Genomic DNA, 18,143 nt, shown 5'->3' on the forward strand with positions numbered 1-18,143 from the left:
TTAAACTACAGAGGCGGATTTAAGGAAATAGCTGAGTAAAACCATGGTAAGTTGAAGGGGCTTATTTACCTTTCTCATGTATATTATTTGTAAGTAAGGATAACATAGGAAGTGGTAAAAGTGAGTTATATGCCACCTTAAAATTATTTTTGTAAGACCTGGAACATTAACACAACATCTTTTCTTGTATAGTTCCTGTTCTCTTGAGAGGTTTAATAAGGGAACTCCTTGTTAGTAAACTCTACTGGACCAAGGGTGGTACTTGACTCAATAAGATTCAGATTATGGAAGTAGATTAATATTGAAAGTAATATATTTTTTTACTGGGAAAAAAGAAACTAAAGATAAAATTTTAGTTTTTGGTATCTCACTTGACATTACATAATGCAAACTTTAACACAGTAAAAAGATAAACAGATTTAAACAGAAAAAAATTATTTTGGAATGGTAGCATACAAATTGTGGTTTGTCAAAGGTTTCTAAAATGGTTTCTAAAATTTTCCCTGGAGTTTGAGATTTAATATATTTTTCAAGCTACTTTTAAGGATTCCCATCACTTGAAACCAAGAATGCCAATATATTTAGTTTTAGTCTAAACAAGACTCTCATTTTCCTTTGTTTTAATAATAAATGGCCTTTAATTTTGAGATGCATGTCTTACTATCAAAATAGCAAATTTGTACTTGAAGCATAAATAAGCAACTCCTTTAAATATAAATTGTAAAAATATTAATATTCTTAATGAATAGAGACAAATCTTTAGGAATCAAATTTACAAAGTAAAAGAACAGTTAACAACAGACCATTATTAGGCTACAGAATTATTGTAAAAATTAATATAGCTTAATTTTATGAAAACATTTCATTTTTTCTTTCAATTTGAATGTTTTAAAGAAGCTATACCCAAATGCTTAGTGTAAAAACCTGTTTTTAACAGCATTTTTACCACTGGAAATCATCCTTAGAATAAATGTTTTACTCATTAATTGCAAGATTTTAGCAACATTTGGAAATAAATATCTGGAATCATTTAGAAATAAAATGAACTGTTCAGTAACGGAAGTGTTTTTTTTATTTTTTATTAATGATGATAAAGTGAAAGAAGTAGACCCAGCTTTGATTACTCCCAAGAGAGTATGACATGAATATGCTCAAAAACTTGTAATTAACTTTTTTTGTGCATTTTTTAGGGTACTTTAGTATATTCTAATTGATACGGTGCTTGGCTCCAAGGACTGGAGTATGGCTCAGTTTTAGCAAATCACCACAAAATAGGTGATTTAGCCCAATAGGAGGCTCTAAGATGCCATCTCTAGGTTTTCCTTGGTCTATGTACATAGAGACACCAACTCTACTTTTCCCATGAGCTTGGAGTACTGGAGGGCATCAGGAAGGACTGTGATGTCACTGAATGCTGACACTGCATGGTGATACCACATCAGACCAACATGATAGCCTTAAAACCAAAGAGAAGGTACGGGGGACACTGTTTCAGTAAACTTTGGATTTTGAGCAGCATAACTTCAAAGTTTAATTTTACTTAAAGAACTTTATATTGTGTGGGGTTTTTTCACTTATTAAAAAAAAAAACAACAACTGTCAGAAGTTTGAGACTCCAAGAAATAATGTAGAATTAAGAGATCAACTTATAAGACTCTGAGCTTAAATATCATTTGGTGTCCTGTCTCCCATTTATTCCTCCTTTTTCTTTCCTTTTGTCAATTCATGCTACTGAAGCATTATTGTATAGATCCTCAAAATTATATGTGTGTAAAATAGCTTACTGCTTTGACATGCTAGTTTTATCACAAAAGAATTTATTACTGAAGCTGATCCAAATGCATTCAGGTTTAGGAATATTGGGAGATCTTGGAATATCTTCTGCTTGCAATATAGCTTAAAAAGCAAATAAGCAGAAGTAAAATGTGTGGAAGTATGTCAGTATAATAAACTTATCTTCCACTCTTTTAATATTTATACACTGTCTCAATATGTTATTGAGTATCATAGTGTCCTTTCCACTATATTAGCTGACTTTAATGCAATTTTCATTACTTTTGAGGTTATGTTGGAAGCAGAAAACATAGGATGTGGAGAGACTGTTATTCCATACATGAAGACACATAGCTTCTAAGTTCATTTTCTGTTTTTCTGCCTTATTTTCTTCCGTTTCTTTCTTATCTTAGACTCCTAATTCCTGCTGTGTTCACTCTTATCTTCCAGCAACATCAGAGGGAGCTAGAATAAAAATAAAAATTTTATACTGTAGTAATTAGAGTAACAGGTAGGGAGATCAGTGAATACATGGCTCAGTGCTAAATTCTTGCAGATGTTTTGACTGAATTCTTGCCAAGTGAATTTGAAAGCAATGTATGACTGTTTCAGGGAGCTGCAGACAATCAGCTCTCCCTTTCTGTACTTTTAAGTCCAAGCTACTTACAAGCAACATAATAAAATAACATATTTCTCCAGTTTGTTGAGCTAGAGACAACATTGTGAATCTGAGTGCCTTTGTCAAATCTCTTTTTTGAAACTTTTCCAAAAGCATGATTGTGTTATTGTTATAAGCAAAAGTATCCTTTAAATCATAATTATCTGAGTTTCTAGCATCTGTTAATAATTTGTACTCTAATTCATACAAAATATTTGTGGTCCAAAATTATCCCAGGCATTTTGAATTGTGAGGTTATCTGGGAATTTAGATAAAAGTGTAGATATCCTTGGACCCATCTCAACTCTACTCCAACCAGAATCTATAGTGGAGTGTCTTGTATTCAAAATTTTAATAAGGCCCCCAAGTAATTCTTATATGCAGGCAAATTTGTGAAACATTTATTTGATCTTGGTATCATTTTAAGGCAGATCTTTACCGCTTCCACTTTGCCTTCAAGAAATGACTAGTAACCAAATTACCTGTGTCCTTGGATTAATGTACTAATCCAGGTAATGTCCTACTTTCTCAATCTACTTCAAGACCTTCATGTTCTGCTTGTGTCTTCCATGCAAATTCTTGTTCCTTGAACTGCACTTCTTCTGTACTTTTTTACCATATTTTTGTTTCCTTGATACTCAGCATACAGCTAAAACTTGGTGAAATTATTATTTTGTTTGTTTGCTTATGCTGCATGAGATAAAATCAGTTTGGGACACTCATATTGGCATTTACTTTAGTTTCTTGGCAACTGGCATGCTTTCCCCTTGTGTTCTGGTTTGAAAACAAGAGAAACGAACTGTAGCTAACTTAAGCAGAAAGAAATTTTTTGTAAGGATATCTAGTTACTCAAAAAATCCTCAAAAAACTTGAGGACAAAGTTTAGGAAATTATCAGGAAAAAGGAAAGCTAGGCAATGTGAAATTTGACAAAAGAATTTATCACAGAAACTGACTGTTTTGGATACTCCCAACTGTCCCACTTCATTGGCTCCCTACGTCACTTCTACTCTAATCTACACACCACCAATCTTCTTGGCCATTTATTTCTGATCTATTTTCTCAATATTCAAAGCTCTGAGAGCATGCATTTTTAAATTTTATTTTTCAATTACAGATTATATTAAATATTGTTTTGTATTAGTTACTAGTTTTAGGTGTACAGTATAGTGGGGTCAGACAATCATGTACTTTGCAAAGTAATCTCCTCAATATTTCAGGTGCCCACTTGGCATCATACATAGTTATTAAAACTGCCAATTTGTATTTTTGATCCCAGCCCACCAACCACCTTCCCTCTGGCAAACACCAATCTGTTCGATGTATCTATGAGTGTGTTTCTATTTTGTTTGTTCATTTTTTTTTTCTTTAGATTCCACATATAAGTGAAATCATACAGTATTTGTCTTTCTTTGTCTGACTTATTTCACTTAGCATAATACCTTCTAAGTCTGTTCACACTGTCACAAATGGTAAGATTTCATTCTCTTTTATGACTAATTTTTCATTGTGTGTGTGTGTGTGTGTGTTTATATATATATATATATATATATATATATATCTCACAATTTTTTCCATCCAATTATTTATTGTTGGGCACTTGGGTTGCTTTCATACCTATTGTAAATAACACTGCTATGGAAATAAAGGTGCATATATTCTTTCAAATTAGTGTTTTTGGTTTCTTTTGATGTGTACCCAGAAGTGGAATGGCTGTGTCAATGGGCCAAGTGACAGACTCAGCTCCCTGTCGTAAAGGGTTAACTAGAGAAACTGATCTTGCTGTAAGTCTCTTAAGGTTGACTGTTTTTCAGATCCCGTAGTAAACAGAATGAGTCAGATTGTCTCTCCTTTTGGTGTTTGTGAGCAAATGGTGCAGCAATTAATTCTATAACGTGGGGAAATCACATAATCTTCCCTGAAATGAAAGTTCTACTTATTGTATGGAACAGATTTTTCACTCTCTGACAAATGTATTACTGTGTCACTTAAATTATTTATTAATTTGAACTCTGAAGTTTTATCAGCATGATATAATAAATATATTGAGTCCATGTGTTAATGTCCTTTGAAATGAGTAGACACTAAAGATCTCTGAAGATCAAGAAATGGTATCAAGAATGAGAAATGGCCTAGCTTTGGGGGAAGATGTTAAGGTATACTGGTAGTATACCTATTAAGTTAAAGCAAACTGTAATATTCGATGTTTTGAAGATAAATGAAAAACATTGTCATATCAACAATGAAATGAAAGATGATAGGGAGTAAATTGATTTGCTTCAAAATGATCTTCAGAACAGAGGCTACAATTACTTGTTAATGAGCTATCATTTTCTAAGAATTCTTAAATTTCAATTCAGACCCAAATAATTGTAGTAACAATTATCATCCTCATATATTATATTAAATGCCTCTAAATTCCAATAATACAAAGAGAGGTGATTGCTTTTGATGAACTATTTTGGTAGTGCAAGGGAGCTCCAGAGACTTGCACTTAGCTTGCTATAAAATCCTTTGCTCTTCAGAACAAGGAGTCACTGGGAAGACAAGGTCATTGTGGTAATTCCTGACATCTTTTATACTTTTATACCTAAAATTTGCTAATATTAAAATTAAATGGATTCAGAATTTCAGTAAGTTGAATGTGTGTTAGTTTTAGGTCAAATTCCACTTACATATCTTTCCTCTGTAAGTCTATATTCCAAACAATTGATGATTATGATATTCTGGATTTCTAGCCAATAATATAGCTCAGAAGCATTAGTAGTGGTGAAAAGAGGAGGAGTAAACTAGAATGTAAACCAAAAATAAGTAAGTAAATACCCAAAATGGAATAGAAATATGTCAAAAATTGTAAAAGGTTCTAGATTATACCATGCTTGCAAGTTAACAAATTAGTCTGTCTCAATTTTATAGATGCTGTCAGAAAACACTAGATTCTTTAGACAGAAACAATGAACTTTATTAGAGAGCATGGCAGGCAGTGTGAGCTTCATGTTCATATCCAATATTCTCCCCACAACCCACAAATTTCATGAGGAGGTGCTAAAATAGATCCTGGTGGATGCTGGGTTTATTTCACACTTGAGGAACCCCTAGCTTAGAAAACCCCTATTCTTGAAAGAAGTTGCAAGCAAACTGCCAAACTTTGGCCCTAGAGAGAGGTGGTATTTTTATTAACCTGGTCAGGAAACAAATCTTTCTTCTTCTCTGTGGGAAGGCACTATATCTATCTTCTAATGCTGTACAGTAAGTAAACCTCCTATAAAAAATAATTCAAGTCAAAATCTATCCCAAGATACATAGAAATACCATAGAGAATTGCCCACAAATAATACATGCTCTTCACTTCTACATTTTCATGTTTTCTAGAAAAATTTCCCATGAATATTTCACCCCGTTGTCCACTCTGATTAACCTGAAAAACATGGACTGCCATTTAATAAGACTCCCACCATCAGGATTATAAACAGCAGGATAAGGTCAGCAAATCATGCCACCCAGCACTACATATAGTAACAATAGCACTATTATAATAACCCTCTGACTAGAAACAGCTCAAATAATCATCAGGGTAGAAAATATAGTAAATTAGAATGCATGCACACATAGAAAATTTCTGAAATTGAGGGTCCAAATTGAAACTATATGCAACAATAGAAATAAATCTCAGAAAATAATTTCAAATGACAAAAGTAGAAAAATGAATGAGTAAATATTAAGATTCAGTTTACAAAAAGTTCAAAAACAGACAAAATTATACATGGAGCTAAAAGCATAGTTTGGTTAGTCACTTAGAGGAAGCATCAGAGGGTATAGGGGTTCAGTGAAGTCCTTTATCCGCATACTGGTTACATAGGGTGATTAAGTGTATAAATATTTCACTGTGTTATAGATCTAGAGTTTGTGCCCTTCAATAAAAGGCCCTAAAATAAATATTAGTAAGTGTATTATGTTACCAAAATAAGGAAAGAGAAGAAACAATCATAACTTAGCAGTACATATATTGTATCTCAAGCAATACAAATAAAGCATTTGAAGACAACATTCATTTGCAATTAAAACACATAGAAATTTTAGTATAGAAGTTCTATATTCAAATAGAAAGTATGTACATAAAATTTACAGTAAACATTATACTTAATCTGAAATGTTGAACTCATTTTTTCTGAGATCAGAAATGAGAAATGATTAATAATATTCACTACTTTCATTCAATATTGTATTGAAGGTGTTAGTCAATGAAGAAGACAAAAATATTTAAGTAGTGTACAAATTTTAAATAAATACAGCTTCAATTATTCACAGATGATATAATTGTGTATGTTCTGCATAAGAGTCTGAAAATAAATTATCAGAATTAGTAAGTAAATTTAGCAATGTACTTGGATGCAAGATCAATATACCAAAATCAATATGCAACTGAAATATGCAAAATCAATTATATTTATATAAAATGAAATCAGTTATAAATATAAATAAAACATAACAGGATAAAATCAAAATATAGCAAATACCCAAGAACTAATCTAAGAAATGTTTGTAAGAAATCTATATTGTTGAGTAAAATTGAAGAGGATGGTAACAGACAAAGGAATATAAATATATTCTTGAACTGGAACATTTAAATGGTTAAAATATACATATTTCTAAATTGATCTGTAAATTCAATGTAAACCTAAACAAAACTACAGATTTTTTTTAGCAAATCAAGTTGAATCAAAGGAATAAGAACAATAAAGAGAATTAAAGATAGAGAGAGATATTAACTCTACTAGATGTACCATGTTGTTATAAAATAGCACTAGCAAAGTACTGTGCTTTATTTCTGAAATGATAGGCAAGGAAACCCATGGATCAGGACAGCTAGTTCAGAAAGAGCCCCACTTCACTTAATACACAGGTGTATTGCAGTGCTGAGGATGCTGCTAGATCAATTATATAGCCATACGTAAAAAAAAAAAAATTTACACCTATCTCAAACCACTCGTAAAATGTTTGTTACTGTTGTATGTCTAAATCTGAAAGATAAATCAATAAATCTTTCAGATCAAAGAATATCTTCATAAACTTAGAGTAGAAAAAGTTCTTAATCGAGACTTAGAAAATTGTAAATATTAAGAAAAAGCTTTATAATTGAACTACATTAAAAAAACCCACTTTTCATTAAAAGACAAAAACGAATGAAAAAGGGAGAAAAACAGGTGAGAAGCTATTTGCCACAGATATAACTGATGAGGCACTTATTTAGAATAGAGTATGAATTCCTATAAATCAATAATAATATGACAGAAAAAACAATTTAAAAATTTAACAAGTGCTTCAGGAAAAGAGTGTATAGAAATATCTAAGGTGATAATTTTTTGAGGAGTGCAAACTAAAAGAGACTCTATCACCAGTATCAGCAGCTTCCAAAAAGTAGAACAATGGCTTTTCTTTCCAAAGAAACACATCCTCTGGGCAGGCGTTGGCAGAACCATATGCTCCTGCAATGGGATTTGTCTACAAAGTTCCTAATATTTCCATTGATAATAACAAAATAATTTACTGAAGCAAGCCTGAGTAGTTTTTTGTTTGTTTTGTTTTGTTTTTCAATCAACGCTGTCATGGAATATCAAGAGAATAACAGAACACTTGGGAAAGTACCAGAAAAGTTCTGGGACATATCCAGAGCAACAAGGAGGGACTTTGATTGGAACTTGATTTCCCAAAGAACACTTGGAGGTGGTACCATGGGTGGAAACCTGGGAATGTCCAATGTGATTGGTATAATGACTTTCTTTTATGATCACCTTGGTATGGCAACAAACATATTTTCACATAAAATAAGATCAGTCAAGTCATATTGACCCAGTTCAGAGGAAATCAATGAGCTATAATTATTTATGAAGACTCTCACTATTGCTTCGTTCCTTAGCTTTGCTTTCATTTAACCAACTTACTCTAATTTGAAATGAGCCCTTGGGAAAATTTTTACCCTTCTGGATAAATCAGACTCACATCATAAGACATATTTTTTGCTTACTATGATTGTTTCCTGCAAAGGCCTTTCTTTGGCTGTTTAATGAACTAAGTTATAAAGACTGAATCCCCCAAAGTTCTTAATCATCTTATTTTGACAATTCTTCAGAAAAGTTAGTTAAGTTTGGAAAAGCAGCTGATTATTTAAAATGAAATAAATTAAGCCTCTGAAGGCATAGCTTTAGGAAAAGTAAATTTTTTGCTTTCCAGTATGAAAGAAGTTACTTCCTAGGAGTATGTTATTTGATGTTAATTTAAAGATGCACTTTAGCCCTGCCCAGTTTGGCTCAGTGGTTAGAGCGTCGGCCAGTGGATGGCATGGTCCTGGGTTAGATTCTGGCCAATGGCACATACCTTGGTTGCAGACTCGGCCCTGGTTGGGGCATGTGTGGGAGGCAACCAATCGATGAGTCTCTCTCACATTGATGTTTCTGTCTCTCTCTCCTTTTCACTCTCTCTGAAAAAGCAATGGGAAAATTATCCTCAAGTGAGGATTAAAAAAAAAAGAAAAAATTTAAAAAGAAAATTAAGATGTACTTTAGTCTGTACTAAACATAAAAAATACCATTTCAAGCATGTAAGAAAAATATTTTTTAAACAATTAAAGGGTAAGAATAGTTTTGAAGTAAAAAAGTTGGCTTAGAAAACTTGAGATATGACATAGTAATTCCAAAACCAGACATTTCAAATCAACTCATACATTTGAAAGGAAGGCATAAAGATACCATTCAGGCTAACATGTCATGAGGTTGAAGAAATGCCTCAGGCTCACTTTGGAAACTGAAGATGGGACTAATTATATATATAACTGTATATCCAAAACACTTAAGTCTGCAACTGTGTGTCCAAGAGATGACTTGTGGCTCTAATTCTTATATTTCATCATAAGGCCTAAAAACATTTCAGCCCAGAGTTCCTTCTATAATTTATATACCCTTGTTTTGAATTTGTTTTTCACAACAGTTGAACTTAATCTTCTCCCTGTATATCCTTGTTAGATGACAGTTTCTCCATCATGGGATTTCTGATTTGTGGCTGATCACCTACCCCAAGGTGTTTGTATACAGTTGCTGAGCCTCAGGACTCCAAAAGCAACACAACTGGTATGAATGTTAAGACAGAAAAGAAACCAAGACAACAATAAGAATTAAAAATATGTTGGAATACAGTGGAGGATGCCTTTGCAAGTATGAAGTTAAACATTTCTTCATTTGTAATAAAGTGCAAATTTAAAACCTCATCATGCTATTAAAAACGTATTTCTGGAAACCAAATTCAGAATTTTCATATATTTAATAAATAATGTTGAAATAAATGTTGAAAGGAAGTTTTTGCCCATCTAAATAAATTAAAGTTAAGGTAATTGAATGAATAATTAATTAATATTAAAATTAATTTTTGATAATTTGAGTAAATCTATAAATAATCATTAAGAATTCCAGTCATCCCGCACTAATCTCATAAACATGTTCAATGGAATGATTTGATTATATTGCTTTTGTGTTATCATTTCTAATATGTTTGATTTTAATAGAAAATAAATTAAATGGTTGGTTGAGACATATTCACCAGGTTAGAATGGGGTTGTATATTACCTCCAAGTGAGCAATGTAGAAATAAATTAGGACCATCAAATGAGAACGTGGAAGGGCCATTCATGCAGAATTTTCCATGGGAGGTAAGGAGCCATGCCATTACTTGTGTTTGGCAGAGGCTCAAAGGCAGGCAGGGTGAGAAAGCTATATAGTGGCAGAAAGGAAGGAAGGGGCTCAGGTGTGCCCTGATTGGAGGTTGTTGGCATGAGGAAACTGGAGGTGGCCTACTAGAAGTAAGGCATCCTATGTGATTGGTTAGAAGAACATATTTAGCTTTCTGTGGTTGGTCCTAAATTGGACGCTGGAATTAGAAGTGATGAACATGTTAGGAAAACTGACAGTTATGATTAAGTTCTGATCATTTTGGACCAATTGCCACAGTGCTACAGAGGTTGTCCTTTGGCTTCTTGGGCTGTAGATTGTGGGTCAGAATTGTATGTGTCAGAGTTCTGTTTTTGTACATGGTATGGCCATTGTCCACTTGTATAATCAGTCTCTCAGGGACAAGTGCTAAAATAACAAATCTCAAGTTTTCTTTTGTTAGATATGCATTTATTAGATATTAAATATGTATTAGCTATTTATTAGATATTTAACCCACCTTATGTGGATAAATTTCTTTATATAAAGAGAGACGTTGAATTGTCAAATAGTTGAAAAGTTCACAAAAAGTTTTAGTCATTTTGTAATTCAAATATAAGGAGAAACATACCTTTTGTTACAAATAACAGAATGAAATGTTTTTTGACAGTGAAGAGATAGAACATTTTGGCAGATCTTTGTATAGAAACTTGGTTTCCCAGAAGTATGTGCCTATAAGAGAGCAGTGTTTTCTCATCACTTACATAACGTAAATAAGCCACCAAGAATCAATTGCCTTCAGTTTCCTTCCTGCCCAGTGGCAATTTGGGTGGCATTTTCCAAATTTAAACATACTCAGGCCTAATTACTCAGAAAACAGAGGGAACCGTTCAACCTTAAAATAAATCTTCTAGGATGGAGACTATTAAGTATGTGCAGCTCCATTTCCAATGTGGCATTGAGAACAGTGGACAGATTCTTCTAGTGGGTGGGAGACCCAGAGAGCACAGAAGGAGACAATGAGGAAGTTTTGTGAACAAGCCTAATAATAGCCTCATACCCATGCAGTGGAGGATGGGGGATACAGAGTTCACATATAGGTGTTTTTTATACTTGCCCTTTACTGGGGAGTCTCTCTCTATTTTTAATTTGCTGAAAATTTTGGCAGTTGACTTTTTTCAAATGCTTTTTCAGCATCTATTAAGCTGATAATATGTTTTTATTCTTTATAAAGTCTGTTAGAAAGTGCTTCTTCCTCCTCTACTTTAAAAATCATGCAGAATTGGTGTTCTGGATGTTGTTTATAAAATTTGTTCATTTAATGTAAGTTGTTGGATTGGTTGCCATAATTAATGTACATTATACCTATATATAAATGTAAAGGGTAAGAAAAAAGATAGGAGAAATCAACATAGATAATTAAAGTATAAGATAAGTTCCCTATCTCCCACTTTCTATGGCTGTGTAGGCATTTAATTTTGATTGGCACCTTGCTCCAAGATGCAAAACTATTTCCTGTCAAAAAGATAATGAGAGGCTTGTTTTTCCTTTGGATAAAGCCAATTATGTAACAGATGATCACACTAATTGCTAGGTGAATCTAGGATGACTGTTCATGACAAGTGATGCTATTAGGCCCTCTTGTTTAAGGACTGGATATTGTTATTTTGAGACTATATATGTAATGGGTTATATATTTTTGGCTATATAAAAAGTTGGGGTTTCTTTACATCTTTGAAATGTCTTCAGCAGACAGCCTGCAATGAGCATTACATTTTGGATTAATGTTTATTCAATATTAAAACTTTTTTTTTTTCCTGCCTTTGTGGAGAGGTTTGCTGGATTTGGAGTAGATGCTGTTTTTAATTATACTTCCCCATACCTGCATTTTTGTTAACATTCAGTTGTTGTTTTTCTTTGATATCTGTGTTTCTTAATTTTCAAATATTTGAGTTTAGTCAGTTTTTCTGATTCTTTGTATATTGCTAATTAAATTAAAATTCTAAGTCCTATTTTAATAAGTTAAAATTTCAAATGTTATAATGGGTAAAAATAGGATTTCAATGAATATTTATTGACTTAGAAATACAGTTCTGTCACTTAAAATGTGTGACTTTGAAGATGTTAGTTAACATCTCTAAGCCTTAGTTTCTTGTCTAAAGTTAATTGGTTTAAGACATAAATGTGTGTGTGAGAGAGAATTTGGGTTAAAGTAAGGTTCAAATTATTAGTGTTTTCACGTTGTCATAGGAGATCATTAAACCCCACTTCCAAAATTATCATTACCATTTAAAATTACAGTTCATCTCTGATGTAATCAATAACTTACATTAGTAATAAAAGAATAAAAGGGTCTGGTAAGCAGTAATAATAATATTAATCCTGAAGGGCAGAAATTAATCTCACTATTTAGGAAACAAGTTTAATTTCTAATGGGTAGTTTCTTTAACTGTAATTAAAAAATTGCAGCCTGGCCAGGCGTGGTTCAGCAGTTGAGCATCGGCCTAGGATTCAGGAGATCCCTGATCCAAGAGATCCCAGACCCAAGAGATCGTGGATCCAGGAGATCTCACTTCCATTCCCGGTCAGGGCACATGCCCCGGTTGCCAGCTCGATCCCCAGTGTGGGGCGTGTAGGAGGCAGCCGGTCAATGACTCTCATCATCTAGCTCTCTCTCTCTCCCTTTCCCTTCCTCTCTCTGAAATCAATAAAAATATATATTAAAAAAAATACAGTTTACACCACTGATCACAGACAGACTTGGATTATTCTCTTCATTTAGTACTTAAATGAGGACCAAATGAGTTTAAAGAATTTGAAAAACAAGTGAAAAGATGTGTTTATCAAATAAATAAATGCATATATACAATTACCAGAACCAATGGCTTAAAAGCAAAAAAAAATATTGGTATAACAACCGGTAAATGCTAATTTCTATTAGAATTATTTTATGCCTTTTCCTATTGATTGATATGTATTAATATAAAGTATTTGCTTCTGTTAAATGTAGAGGCAAAGTTTTAGAATGCCTTAAATTTAATATTTTTAATGCTTTGTACCCATAATAAATATGAATTTGTCTACTTATACTCTGATTACAGCATAAGACTTCAGTCCAGTAGCTTCTTAACTTGTACCATGATGACTTATCTGTATGTGCCAAATGATACTTCCTTCAAATGTACATATATAGTGCTTGCTTTTCAGTTATCATTACCATAATATATACATTTGCTCCTAGAAGTCATTTGCACAGAATTAAAAAAAAAAAAAAAAAAAAAAACTGCTCTAGAGAATGAGTCATTTCTTACGGTAGGAGTTAAAGTGGTCTCACCTACTACTTGGTTATCAAGGAAAGGCTAATAAAATGATCAAATCCATAATTCATTATTGAAGGGCAGATATATGGAATAATTACCTCTAATTTCTAGGCTCATCTTTTACTACTGAATCAAAATCATCAAGGTGCTGTTGTAACGGTGACAGCTGAAAGATGTAGAGATGTTAGAAAATGTTTTACCAATAAAAACATCGAAGATTATAGCAGTAATAACACCAAACTCTAGATTCTTAAAGAAGTTACACATACCACAGTATTTTTTCTTGCTTAAAAATATTTTCACTGTAACCATTTGCAATCTTAAAATTTTTTCAAACAACAAATAATATTATATGTCAAGTAACAATTTAATATGAATTTTTTTCTTTGTTCTTCAAAAATCTCTGTGAGATAGATGTCTTAATTGTTAATTTATCCATTTTACTTATGAATAAAAAATTGACCACCCTAGGTGGTGTGGCTTACTTGGTTGGAGTGTCGTCCTGTACACGAGAAGGTGGCAGGTTCAATTCCCAGTCAGGGCATATACAAAGTTTTGGGTTTGATCCCTGGGTGGGGTGTGTGCAGGAGGCAAGCAATCCATATTTCTCCCCCCACCTCTCTCTCTCAAATAAATAAATAAATAAATAAATAAATAAATAAACTGACCAAGGTTTGTGCATCTACTGTCTAGCAGATATAATTTGGACTCAGTGGGATAAGTTCAATTTTTTTCTATCACTTTCATTCATGATTCTCAAATTTTTGTGTTCACAGGAATCTTCTGGGGTTCTTGTAAAATAAGACCCAGATTCCAGATTTCATAAGTATTCTGATGAGACTCATAGACCTGTCTTTTAAATAAGCTCCAGATATTATTCATAATCAGGTTGCCTACTGACCAAATTGAGAAAAACTGCTTTTCAATCTGTGCTATTGTATATATTAAGTTTGCATGACTAGTACAAGGCATAACTTATCTCTTATTATGTTCCACTTTTGGAAAGAAAGAAATATAATATCTTTGTTTTTGTTGGGTGATTGTTGAGTGTGTAAAATACCCACGAGGTTCTGTGAATGTCAGACATTTGCTACCAAAACTTCCTTAAAGGTTATTATGTGTATTTTTTACATAAATAAATGGGTTATGCAGGTTCTTAAGCACCCTTTAATTAAACCCACACCCTAAACTCCAATTATTTTCTCACATCTTGTTTGGATTTGATTAACATCTATTCTAAACCTACAAAGTAATTTTCAGTCTCTGCTAAATTATTGTACTATAAATAAGAAATAATCATTTAAACTTCAACCTTGTCTTTTCAAAGATTATGACAATCAGGTTTGATGGTATTTCCACAGAAATGTCAGCTCAATTATTTTTAGAATAATTAGCTTCATTATATACAGAAGGTATGCAGATATAAAATTCAGTTTCTTGATTCTTAAGTAGTTTCAGTAGCAATCAAGCCCAAATTGAAAGAGGCTCACATCTGCTACCTTCACCCTTTTTCTCTCTCCTATGGAAAGATTTGCTATCACAGGATCCAAAAGAGTATTAAGTATCAGCATAGAAATCATTTCAGACACCAACACAGATAATCAGAAGTTAGTGAATTGAAATTACCTATTTTCTTACAATTGGAAAACATAGTCCTATATTGGGTTGCACAGCTAGAATATTGGAGGTACAAGAAGCTATAGTATTTGATCAGGGGAAAGCTTTGGACAGGACTAAAGTGTTCTGACATAATCACTCCTGTCACATCAGTTCATTAGTTAATCACATCCATAGACATTTTCTGTATCAACTCAAATTCTCTGAGAAGAATAAAAATATTCCTCCAGATCAGAAACCTCAAACTATGATAAGTCCATACGATTGTCCAGATGTACAAGATTTTGAAGATCCTGGAATGAATAATATACAGTTTGGGAAGGAAAAATAAGGTTAGGTTTAATTGAGAGAAAGAATGAGAATGTGGTTGAGATAATCAAATGCAGTATAAATCAGGGGCAAAGGTTAACAGCTGAGAACTATTCCAGTCTACAATTTATCCCAGAGGACACCTTGGGGCTTGTCATGTTTTAAACATCACTTAGGTAATGCTTCCCATCTGAATAAGCACTATGAAGATATTCAATCATCTTAAAGGAGTAACCCTGTGTGTATCTTCCCCAAAATATGCTCATACAATAATAATTTTTGTGATGAATCAATTTCTAAGACATTTACATTAAAATAAATCTTGGAAGGTATTTTTTTTTCTTTTAATATCTGTTTTAATAATTGTACAATTATCCGAACTTGGTATATAATGTTAAATATTTTTCTTTACCTAAAATATATTACTAGATATAAGATGAAATTTGAATTTTTAAAAATTAATACAATAAGTATTGCTATTATAAATATTGAAAAATACTTTTATTTTTATAAACCATTTAAAAATCATAATTTAATTTTATTTACTCTTCTAAAACTGATGAATACATAGTATGGGCAAAAAATATGTCTCAAAAAATGCATGTACCTTGTTATTCAAAGCATTACTCAAGGTAAGACCATTGTGTGATCCATGAACAGACTGATGGGATATTCAGCTTAAAGGGAGGGCTGTTCTTATCTTGGACCTGGCAAGAAAAAATTGCCATCTTGGTCAGTCATCCCTTTTATTCAAAGGTAGCCAAGCATCCCACTGAACAATTTAGAAAAGTCTATTTTTCCCCCCAGCAGATTTTTGTTGTTGAATGACTGCTTCAATCATCTGATGAATCTTGGTAGTATTAGATATTTTCTGGATGTTGTAAATAATCAGAAATATATTTTTATTTTCATAAAATAAAAAGAGAAACAGCCTGGCAGGCGTAGCTCAGTGGTTGAGCATCGACCCATGATCCTGGAGATCACAGTTCAATTCTTGGTCAGGGCACATGCCTGGGTTGTGAGCTCAAGCCCCAGTCGGGGGCATGCAGGAGACAGACAATCAATGACTCATCATTGATGCTCTAATCTCTCTCTCTCCCTCTCCCTTCCTCTCTCTGAAATCCATAAAAATATGTTAAAAAAAAAAAAAAGAAACAAAGATTTAGTGATTGAGAGGACCATAAATAAAACAAGTTTCTGAGTTCAGAGTACAACCAGTCAAGAAGACTCTTAGAGGTTGGACTCAAAGCATCTTTGAATGGTGCAGTAAACATGGCAGTGGCAATTTGATACATTTCCCAGTCTGAAGTTGGATGTTTTTGGTGACATAGACTTTACAGAGGTTTGAGACAATAATAACCTAGTTTCTTGTGACACAAAAATATTAAGGAAGGTAGACAAAACACTTTATGGGCATAGTAAGCATTATATCAAGTGTTAGCTATATTATTTTATAAATGATTCAGTGTTATTTGTTTATATCATTATATTAGCTAAATAGTAAACAACATATTTATAAAACATATACAAAACAATTCTATATAATGATTTAGAATAACATTTATCACAATTTAAATAGAAACTCCATAACAGGATACAGTATTCTGGCTTCTAAACTTTTTCTGAATGTTGAAATTTCTTACATAGTAGAAACATATTTTTACAATTTATAAAGTCTTGTGTATAAGGAAGTAATTCATAGTCTCCCTTAGATAGAGTACCAGTGTATAAACAGCACAGGGCTGCACACACTGCTCCTGTTCTGCTGCTGCTGTTTCTTCATGGTTCCAGAAGTAAGCATAATCATCACTATATAAAGGAAAGGCTAAAATTGTTAGATTTTTTTATTCAGGCATTATTATTATCATTATCTTGTTAATCCTCACCCAAAAAAATTTTTCAGGGTTTTGTTTTGTTTGTTTTTTTGTTTTGTTTATTTTTTTAGAGAGAGTGGAAGGGAATGAGGGAGGATGAGGGGGGAGAGAGAGAGAGAGAGAGAGAGAGAGAGAGAGAGAGAAACATTAATGTGAGAGACACATTGATTGGTGGCCTCCCGAACGCACCCTGACTGGAGCCAGGGATGGAACTTGCAACCTAGGTATATGCCCTTGACCAGGAATCTAACCCACAACCCTTCAGTGCATGGGCCAATGCTCTATCCACTGAGTCACACTCCCAGGGCTATTGAGTCATTATTAACTTAAATAGTATAGTAATCTCTTAGAACACTGAATAAAAGTAAAAATAGCATTTAGTAAAATTGAAGTGTTGAAAAATTTACTGGAAGCTTGGTAATGAATAATTTTCCTTAAAGTGAATTTCAGAAAAAAATATAAATTGTAGGATTCCATGTAAAGTAATTTAGATACAGATGCAATGATGTCCTTTGGTAAAATGACATTACACAACCGAGTTCTGGGCAGATTTATGTATTAGTATATAGTAATGCTCTGAAATACACCTCCACCTCCCTATTGTTTTCTATGATATTTACAAGACCAATGGATGAGTTCAAATAATGCAGGATACATCAGTGCTTATAGAACCTCACACGTATTTCTCATAAAGGATAGGGGCCGAAAGATTAACAAGGACTAGTTTGCAAGAAGGATACCTGATTCTTTTCAAGTCACATTGAAAACTGCTCAACTTCTAATACTTTTCTATCTCTAAACGAGCAGCAGTTAAGCTCCCAGGACAGCAAGCCTAGTCCAGAACCAGTAGCTACCACACCAAGATTGCCAGTCTCATGCACTCCATGTGAAGGCTT

General features: G+C 32.9%; 1 long non-coding RNA gene across 1 annotated transcript in view; it reads right to left on the bottom strand.

Moving 5' to 3' along the window:
- Positions 1–293: 293 nt before the first annotated feature.
- The window catches only part of LOC308553397, a 66,816-nt gene continuing 48,966 nt past the window's right edge, over positions 294–18,143 (bottom strand). The window contains exon 4 of the long non-coding RNA XR_013998241.1: positions 294–2,238. This is a non-coding gene — a long non-coding RNA (uncharacterized lncRNA). The remainder of the gene's footprint in view (positions 2,239–18,143) is intronic.

This window comes from Miniopterus schreibersii (assembly GCF_964146895.1).
Source record: "Miniopterus schreibersii genome assembly, chromosome: 2".
In the NCBI taxonomy this organism is placed as follows: Eukaryota; Metazoa; Chordata; class Mammalia; order Chiroptera; family Miniopteridae; genus Miniopterus; species Miniopterus schreibersii.